At 34.1% G+C, this 10,839-nt stretch overlaps 1 pseudogene; it reads left to right on the forward strand.

The window, feature by feature from the left end:
• Positions 1 to 8,655: 8,655 nt before the first annotated feature.
• LOC114097605 (60 kDa heat shock protein, mitochondrial pseudogene) lies at positions 8,656 to 9,761 on the forward strand (annotated as a pseudogene).
• The last annotated feature ends 1,078 nt before the right edge of the window (positions 9,762 to 10,839 follow it).

Here is a 10,839-nt window from a genome sequence, read left to right on the forward strand (position 1 = left end):
TCAAAGCTGTCTTTTTGAACTGACTTTCATAATTCCTAATTTGACCAATGAACCATAATGTTAATTTTGGTATCCAAATCCTGGTGTCAAACCAGAGTCAATATCTAGAAATCTACCAAAGGTTTTGTTTTTGTTTTTGTTTTTATCCTGTCCAATAAAAACACGCACACACACACACACACACGCATACACACACATACACATACACACACATACACATACAGAATGATTTTTATAAAGGTTGAAATATTTATAATTAATATTTTTAAAGAAACTCTGGCATACCCTTCAAAAAAATTGAAAACTGAGTCAGAATCTTTGTCCAATGTTGATCCAAATAAAGATTCTGTTTTACAAATAAAACATTTATGTAAAGTAGATAATTGATACTTTAATGAACTGCCAATCTACTGCACTCTTAAGATTCTGTAATTAATTAGCATCTATCAAAGATCCCTCAAAGAATATCGGTTATCACTTTTGTGTCTGCTGCCCAGTATAGAACAGATCTCCTTCTGCTTTGTCATTTCAGTGTTTCCTTGGGCCTGTGGCTTTCTAGGGTCTATCATCTTCACAGTAGAAATGGAAAGGAAGCCCCTGTTGGTAGAGACCCTTCCTGTTCTCCCAGCCTGTTGTGGGGAACTGCTGCTGCAGAGCATTTCCCTGATGTGGTCCTTTCTATTCAGTCATGAATTACTAGTGCCTTAGGGAAGAGGATGTTCTCTCCTCCCTCTTATGGTATATTATGAGGGAGCAGATGGCATATGATACATCTATTACAACATTCCTCTTTTCCTAAGATTTTGGATTTTCCCCCCTGTGGGTTATGTAAGATAATTTCTGGTATTTTAGTCTCACAATTGGCAACCATGAAACACAGACTTCAGTCAACAAGTTATTACAGCAGGTTTAACATATTAAAGGCAGAACATCTGAGTGTAGCCATATCAACAAATTTGGCTCCACTCAAATAATACATTCTGTACTTTCAAAAAACATCCTTAGAATGCATTCCCACATAATCTACAGATTGTAATAATACAAATCAACCAAATCTGAGACTTTTTGTTCTGGTAACACCAACTCTTTCTTTACTGTTTCTTCAGCTATAAAAATAGTAGTTGCTTCCTACATTTTGGATTATTTCATAACTTTCCATTTGCTCTTTCAGATTTTCAGCATCATCTGTGTAATCAACTTATGTATTAAATTCCTTCTATTTGACATATACCTGTTGTTTATGATTCCTGGCAGGACACAAATTAATTGAGTCAAAGATGAATGTATATAGATAGAAATATTAAAATAAAATTATTAGGAATATGCAAAAATAGTTTTTGTCTTAGTGACGTTGGTTGTTTTTAATATTGACCTCTAGAATATTCTATATTGATAGGGAAATTAATTTAATGATCATTATCTGCAAATGAAAATTGGTATCACCCTATTCAATTTTCCATTAAGTAGAGAAAAATCTCATATAATTCTGATTCCCATGTTCATTTTCCACTATCAAAAAGATACAAATTTAGGCTAAGTGTGGTGGTACATGCCTGTAATCCCAATGGCTCAGGAAGCTAAAGCAGGACAATCAGAGTTCAAAGCCAGCCTCAGCAAAAGCGAGGTGATAATAAGCAATTCAGTGAGACCCTGTCTCTAAATAAAATACAAAATAGGAGTGGGGATGGGTCAAGTGCCCCTGATATCAATCACCGGTACCCCCCCCAAAAAAAGATAAAAATTTAGAAAATTTCTTTTAATTCTTAACTTCTGTTCTATCCCTTAGATTTAAATAGATAAAGGAAGTCCACATAGCAGATAGCTCTTTAAATATCTGAATATAGTTTTGGTCTAGGACCTTAACACATTTCCCGTTATAGCTCTGAATGTAGTATTTTAATTTCCTCAATAGAAATTAAATCAATTAAAACTAAATTTGTGTTATATAATGCTACAGATATCTTATGACCACCCCTCCCACATGTCCACTTATTAAGGAATGTTCATTACAGTATTGTGTCTCTTTGGAGTGATGAGAATATTCTGGGGCTAGATAGGGTGATGGTTGCACAACATTGGGGAGCTACCATTAGGAGCTTAGCTAGCGATTCAAGGTGTTGGATATGCTGATAAAGATAACCTGAAATAGGCCAGTAAATCTCAGATAATTTAAGAGAGAGCCTAACCCAATGAAATCAGCTTCCCCACTGTTCCACTCTTCCCATATAATATTGCTGTAACAGGGTTGGATTGATCAGTTTAAACCTGAGGCTCATTTCACAGCCTTTCCTCCTTGGGGCCCAATATAAAGCTCCTGTAGTTTTAAGAACCAGAGACCCGGAGAGAGGATGGGAGAAAAACTAAAAGAAGAAAAGTGCCACATACTAAATCAGAGGAGAACAATTTCTTCGATTTTCCCTCTGCCTGAGGAAGACCTCTGCTAAAGGACTCCATAAAAAGGCTTCTGAATAAAGGCATCTGGTCCAGGCATACAGATATGCTGAAGTATGTGGTGGCCAAGGGAGACTGCGTCCTTGACTGCAGCTCCCTTAAGAGATAGCAGTGAACTGGTGGTGCCCTAAATTGGCTGGGGGAAAAGCAGCCTTTCTCCTTGAGGCTTGACAGGTAAAACTTTCTATTTGCCAATAGTTGGGCGTGAAAAGTCAAAGGTAGAATTTTTTTGCCAAGAGAAAGCGTCCTTGCTAACTGCCACAGAATACAATTCTTTAATATGTTTGAAATATTAAAGTTCCTGTCACATGCATTTCACCACAATCAAAAATATCTTTAGCCTGATGTGGTGGTGCATGCCTGTAATCTCTGGGCCTAGGGAAGATGAAGCAGAAAAATTGAGAGTTCAAAGCCAGCCTCAGCAACTTATGAGGCCCTAAGCAACTCAGCAATACCTAGTCTCTAAATAAAATTTTTAAAAAATGAGGGACTAGGGATGTGGTTCAGCGATTAAGTACCCCTGAGTTCAATTCTTGGTACCAAAAAGAAAACAAAAACAAAAACAAAAACCAATTCTTCAAAAATAGACAAATCTTGAAGTGTATGAAGTTGGGAATAGAAACATAGTTAAGACGTTCTCCTTCTCCTTAATAAATATTTGACATAATAGAAGATATGTACTATGGAAAACCTCATGAGTAGTAAACAAAAAATAAATCAGTAATTCATAATAGGACAATAATGATCTTAATATATCATAGACATGAATATGATAGTGCTCTTTATAAAATCTCTCAATGTCATCTCATGGACTTTGGATGAACTCCAATTTCCTCAGGTGGTTAAGGGGTCCCCTCGTGCCCTAGCTCTGCTTCAGTCCTGTGACCCTCCATTCATCTCATCTCTGTTTCCAGCCACTCTGCTGGAACTTTCATCAGTTCCTATAGTGCATGGCACTCTCTCCTCTGGGCCTCCTCAATCTGCTAATCAGTCTGCCTAGCAGATTCTTCTCTATTTACTTGGCTAACATCACATTATCCATCAGTTCTCAGTTTAATATCAGTTAATTACATAGATTGTCCTTTCTTGCTTGCTAGATTAAGTGGAATTACATTGGTTTTACAGGACCTCTATTATAACCCTCACTAATGTTGGTTTTAGTTATGCAGTTAGCATCTCTTTTTCCAAATAAAGGGTAAGTCTCATGACAACAGGGTCTGAGTCTGCCATATGCTCAGTGCCTAGTAATGAGCGTGGACCATTTTAGACAGAAAGCATACCTGTTGCATAAATCAACATTGATTCATTAGAAGGGATTTAGCCAAAGCTTTTGGTAATATATGAGAAATATTAGGTAACTTATGATAAAGAAAATAATTTGCTTGAAAGAAGGGAGATTTTTTTTAAGCAAGAAAAGTGACATTTGAGTTAGAGCCAGAGAGATAAGGGAAAGAATGCCAGATGGACAAAGCAGCCTTCTCCCTGAAATGGATAACACAGAAATAAGAAAAGGAAGGGAGAACAAATATAGTTTTCTGTCCAAGAGCACAAAAGAATTATAAGTGTTTGTACTGGACAAACTTTTGTGACATTCCATCAATTGTGACCTTTGTGACTTTAGAAATTCTCTAAAATATTTCCCTATATTGGATTTCTCTAATTTTTTTTTTGAATTGCCCTTTTTCTCATTCCTAGGGTTTTACATCTTATTCTATGGTTATTGTTGACTTAAAAAGTGTTTTTTTTATTTTATTAGAGTATAAATTTTCAAAATAGTTTCTAATTATCTTCTGTATTTCAGATGAGACCATTGTGATATTTCCTTCTTCATTTTGTATAAAGTAGAAAATGTCAAAGACATCTACAAATTTATAGAGACATATGACCTACCCAAACTAAATGGGATACATGATTTAAACAGATCAGTTTCAAGTAATGAAATAGAAAACGCCTACTAACCAAGAAAAGCCCAGGACCAAATGGATTCTCAGCTGAGTTCTACAAGACCTTCAAAGAAGAATTAACACCAATACTCCTCAAAGTATTCCATGAAATAGAAAAGGAGGGAACCCTTTCAAACTCATTCTATGAGGCTAATATCACCCTGATACCAAAGTCAGACAAAGACACATCAAGGAAAGAAAACTTCAGACCAATATCCCTGATGAATATAGATGCAAAAATTCCCAATAAAATTCAGGGAAATTGCATATAAAAAAACATATTAAAAAGATAGTGCACCACAACCAAGTGGAGTTCATCCCAGGGATGTAGGGTTGGTTCAACATATAGAAATCTATAAACATAATAGATTTTAACTTCTCAATCTATTAATAGTAATCATATTAATAGAATTTAAAACAAGAATTATATGATAATCTCAATAGATACAGAAAAAGCATTTGACAAAACATAGCACACCTTTATGTTAAAACACTAGAAAAACTAGGGGTAGTAGAAACATACCTCAACATTGTAAAAACGGTATATGCTAAATCCAAGGGCAACCTTATTGTAAACGGAGAAAAATTAAAAGCATTTGCTCTAAAAACTGAAACAAGACAAAGATGTCCTCATTCACCACTTCTATCCAACATCATCCTTGAAACTCTAAAGAAAGAAATTAAAGGGATACAAATATGTAAAGAAAAACTCAAACTACCAGTGTTTGCTGATGACATGATTCTATATCTAGAAAATCCAAAAAATTCCACCAGAAAACTTCTAGAACTAATAAATGAATTCAGCAAAGTAGCAGGATATAAAATCAACACCCATAAATCAAACACATTCCTATACATCAGCGATGAATCCACTGAAAGTGAAATTAGAAAAACTACCATTCACGATAACCTCAAAATAAAATAAAATAACTGGGAATCAATTTAATAAAAGAGGTGAAAGACCTCTACAATGAAATCTACAGAACACTAAAGAAAGAAATTGAAGAAAACTCAGAAGATGGAAAGATCTCCCATGCTCCTGGGTAGGCAGAATTAATATTGTCAAAGTGGCCATACTACCAAAAGCTTAATACAGATTAATTAATGTAATTCCTATTAAAATCCCAATGACATTCTGCATAGAAATAGGAAAAGAAGTTATAAAATTTATTTGGAAAAATAAGAGACCCAGAATAGCTAAAGCAATCCTTAACAAGAAAAGTGAATCATGAGGCATCACAATACCAAAACCTTAAACTATACTACAGAGCTATAGTGACAAAAGTGGCATGGTATTGGCATCAAAATAGACTTGTAGACCAGTGGTACAGAATAGAGGGCACAGACACAAACCCACATAAATAAAAGTTATCTCATACTACACAAGTGTGCCAAAAATATTCCCTGAAGAAAAGATAGCCTATTCAACAAATGGTTATCGCAAAACTGGAAATCCATATATAGTAAAATGAAATTAAATCTCTATCTTTCACCCTGCACAAAAATCAACTCAAAGTGGATCAAAGGCTTAGGCACTAGAACAAAGACCCTGCACCTGATAGAAGAAAAAGTAGTACTAAGTTTACATTAGTACTAATGACTTCCTTAATATGACTCCTAAATTACTTCCTTAAAACAACTCCTAAAGTGCAAGAAGTAAAATCAAGAATCAATAAATGGGATCTATTCAAATTAAAAAGCTTCTTCTCGGCAAAGGAAGCAATAACTTGAGGAGAGAGCCTACAGATTGGGAGAAAATCTTTACCACATGCACCTCCAATAAAGCATTAATCTCTAGGATATACAAAGAACTCATAAAACTTAACACCAAAAAACCAAATAGCCCAATCAATAAATGGGCTAAGGAATTGAAGAGACACTTCACAGAAGAAGAAATACAATCGATCAACAAATATATAAAAAAGTGTTCAACATTTCTAGCAATTAAAGAAATGTAAACCAAAACTTCTCTAAGATTTCATCTCACTCCTGTCAGAATGGCAATCATCAAGAATACAAGCAACAATAAATGTTGGCGAGGATGTGATGAAAAAGGTACACTCATACATTGCTGGTGGGACTGCAAATTGGTGCAAATATTGTGGAAAGCAGTATGGAGATTCTTCAGAAAACTGGGAATGTAACCACCATTTGACCCAGCTATCCCACTCCTTGGTTTATACCCAAAGAACCTAAAATCAGCATACTGTAGTAATGCCACCACATCTATATTTATAGCAGCTCAATTCACAATAGCTAGATTATGGAATCAACCTAGATGTCCCTCAATAGGTGAATGGATAAAGAAAATGTGATATACATACTCAATAGACTATTACTCAGCTATAAAGAAGAATAAAACTATTGCATTTGCTGGTAAATGGATGGAGCTGGAGAATATCATGCTAAGCAAAATAAGCCAATCCCACAAAACTAAAGGCGGAATGTTTTCTCTAACATGCGGATGCTAATTCACAATAAGGTGGGGGAAGGGGGGGCACTAGGGAAGATTAGCATTCCCTTAGATTAGGTAGAGGGAAGTGATGGGAGGGGAGGGGAGGCGATGTGGGGAAGGAAAGGTAGTAGAATGAAACAGACATTATTATTGTATGTATATATGTGACTTCATGACTAATATGATTCTAGAACATGTATACTCAGAAACATGAGAAGTTATATCCCATATATGTATGATATATCAAAGTGCATAAATGCATTGTACTGTCATATATAACTAATTAAAACAAATTAAAAATTAAAAGAAAAACAAATGCTATTCACCATTCCAAAAAAAAAAAAAAAAGTCTGGTATCTTTCACTTAATCAGTGCTTTCTCAATGATCCAAATCAAGTATGCAGTTAGAATTTATTTGCTCTTGTTATCAGCAAAGTCACTCCTGGTAATTTGCTTGGGCAATTGATCTTTGCTGTGAGGAACTTTTCTGGGCTCCAGAAGATAGTTTGCTTTCTTGGCCTCTGTATGCTGCTTGCTATTCACCCTCTGTAGTCATTGTGATGACCTCCAAAACTCACACAAAGCTAAACAATGTCTTCACTCCTCATCTCTGGAGGAGGGAGAGATACCTCTCCCACTTGAAAAAATTTTAACTTCTCAAAAAAATTAGGAAATAAATGCAAAAAAAAAAGTTTTTTGATGTGATTTTATAACAACATAGTCAGCTGAATTTTTTTATTATTGCTATTTATTTTCTTGGCTCAGTTTTTGATAGTGCTAGAAAAATAAAATCACTTATCTGACCAATTGACTAAGAACACACATTATTAGCAGATAATTTCTTTAGAAGCATGCTCACCATGACAAATGGCCTTACTCCATTACTCCATTTACCTTTATTTAGAAATACAACTTTTGAATTAAGATACAATTAATTAATCACCATCTTTAAATGAGTATAATTTTTGTGCTCATCTAGCTGATATTAAAGAAGATAAATTTTAAATGGGCATTTATAATGCCAGGCTACATCTATAAAACCTACCCTGTACATTTTTTAAGAAGTTTTGTTTCTGTATCTATATTATGGAAATTGTATAAATCCACTGTCATATTTCAAATACTCCATGTTTATATTTCTGTTTTGTTCGTGCACATGTTAAAAGTAGTTTTAAGTAAGTCCCATACTGTTTTGGTGAGAACTTTCCTATATTTCCATCATTTTTCTTTTTTCTATATTAATACTGCACTCTAGATCCCACTGTATTTTATGAAACTGTTTCATCTCAGTTTTTTTTTTTTTTTTTTTTTTTTTTTTTTTTTTTTTTTACTTTCTCCTCATATTTTACCTTAAGGCCCTTTGGAGCAGTAGAGTTTATCTCTCCAATCAATAGCTTAAGGTTTTCATAAAAGCACTCTCTTCTTATCCAGGAGCTCATTGCTCTGATATCATAAAAACAACAATAAAAAATCCACTCTTTGAAGCAATGTGATGAGTCATTTTCTCCATCTTCCTTTATTTTTCAAAGGCATGACCGTAAAATTCTGTCAGTACTCTCAAACTCTGTTTTAAAAGGTTCAACATTTTACCAGATATGTAAAGCACAAAATTATTATACACAGATACAGTATGGACTTTCCAATGTTTTACTGTTAATAGAAAATAATCATATAAATGTACCTATTTCACCATAATTTGTACAGATGCATATTTAAGTTTAAGATGTACTAGGAACATGCATAAAGTATCTTCCTTTGTACTTTAATATTATTCAAGAAAAATTCCTTCAGCCTTACTTGCTGCCAATGGCCTCCTCTGAAAACTCCTTATCCATGTTGCACGGAAATACTTCCATAATCTACTGTCACCGGATGAGACCAGTGTCCAGGGCACTGGCTCCTCATCTCAGTTGAACTTATATCAAAGATTTAATGCCTGAGTCTTAATTCTTCAAAGTGTAGACCTTTTAGCCAATACTGTAGCTATTACAATGAGGTCAAAGGAAGGAACAGCAATTACTGAATGGAGGTAGGGAAGTCCCAAAGTAACAGATTAAAGCAATTGATTCAAAGGATAAATACAAAATTGGAGCTAAACTTGTTCAAGACATTGCCAAGAACACAAATGAAGAGGACAGGAATGTTATTACCCCTGCTACTATATTGGTATGCTCTATTGTGAAGGAAGTCTTCAAGAAGCAAAGGAGTCAATCCAGTGGATATTAGGAGAGGTGTGATGTAAGGTATTGATTTTATCATTGCTGATTTTAGGAAGCAGTCTAAACCTGTGATAACAAAGAAATGGCTCAAGTTACTCTAAATTCTGCAAATAGAGGCAAAGAAATTGGCAATGTCATTTCTAACACAAAGAAAAAGGCTGGAAGAAAGGGTGTCATCACAGTAAAGCATGGTAAAACACTAAATGATAAATTAGAAGTTATTGAAGTCCTGTTTGATTGAGTCTATATTTCTCTATACATTATTAATACATCAAAAATCATAAATGTGAATCCATGAATGCCCATGTTCTACTGAGTGAAAAGTCCATTGTAGCTGCTCTTGAAATTGCCAGCACTTATGGTAAACCCTTGTTTATAATTACTGAAGGTATTGAAGGGGAAGCTAAGTACACTTGTTTTGAAAAGGCTAAAAGTTGGTCTTCAGATTGTGGTGACAATAGAAAGTACCAACTTCAACATATGACTTTGCTACTGTCACAGTGTTTGTAGAAGAGTAAGTATTAAAGATGTTTAACTTTGTGACTTAGGAAAACTTGGAGAGGCCTTGTCACCAAAGATGATATCATGCTTTTAAAAGGAAAAGATGACAAATATCGAGTTAAAAAAAAACTCATTAAAGAAATCACTGAGAAATAAGATATCACAACTAGTGGATATGAAATGGAAAACTGAGTGAATGACTGGTAAGACTTCCAGTGGAGTAGCTGGGCTGAGGCCAGTGGGACAAATGATGCCACAGTGAATGAAAAGACAAAGTCATTCACCAATGTACTGCTCTCAGCTTAAGTCACTAAGGCACTTCTGCTATTATTCTGCTAAAATCAGGATTTTAGTCTTACCATCACCAGCTAAGAAGTTCTCTATGGAGAATAAGAATAATTTTGTACTAAGTAGAGAAATATCCAATTATGTGACAACATTTTCTAATAAAAATTTGTTTAAAGTCAAAAAGCAAGCAAAAGTATACAAAGTAATAATGTACAGTTGTCTCACAAATAGACCCAAATGACGAGATCTTCAATAATTTTGCTATATCCTAAGGAGAATCTTCCAGTACCTAGGTTTTTTGTTGTTGTTGCTGTTGTTGTTGAAAAATTTATGTTTACATGAATGTCAAGATTTTCTTTATCTGATACTATTCTTGTATTACAAAGGAAATATAAGAAGTGCATGAAACCTAAAGCATGTTCAGAATTCAAGGTCGTGTCTCTCTTCTTAGAAGCATAAAGGCATATTAAGATTTCTGTATACTCAGAAAAATGAGATATTGTATCCCATGTGATTCAAAAGTATGATATGTCAAGGTCATTGTACTGTCATGTGTAAATAATTAAAACAAATTTTAAAAAAAGAAAATAAATAATTACTATCATGTGTAAGTTTGATCAATTGTTAAATTTGATTATAAAATTCATTGGCAACTTCAGTATCATTGCTGGCCTCATAAAAGAAGTTTGGATATGTTCCTTTTGGAATTATTTGAGAAATGGGATTAATTCTTCTTTAAGTATTTGATAAAATTCACTATTGAAGCCATCTGGTTGTGAGCTTTATATTGTTAGAAGGTTTTTAATTACTGATTTTATCTCCATAATTTTTATTCGTCTATTCAGGTTTCTATTTCTTCCTTATTTCTTTATGATAGTGTGTATTTCAAGAGATGTACCATCACTTCTAAATTAAAAAAAATTTGTTGGCATGTAGTTGTTCATAGTAGTTCTTTACAATCCTTCCTACATCTGTACCATTA

This window comes from Marmota flaviventris, chromosome 4 (assembly GCF_047511675.1).
Source record: "Marmota flaviventris isolate mMarFla1 chromosome 4, mMarFla1.hap1, whole genome shotgun sequence".
Taxonomy (NCBI): Eukaryota; Metazoa; Chordata; class Mammalia; order Rodentia; family Sciuridae; genus Marmota; species Marmota flaviventris.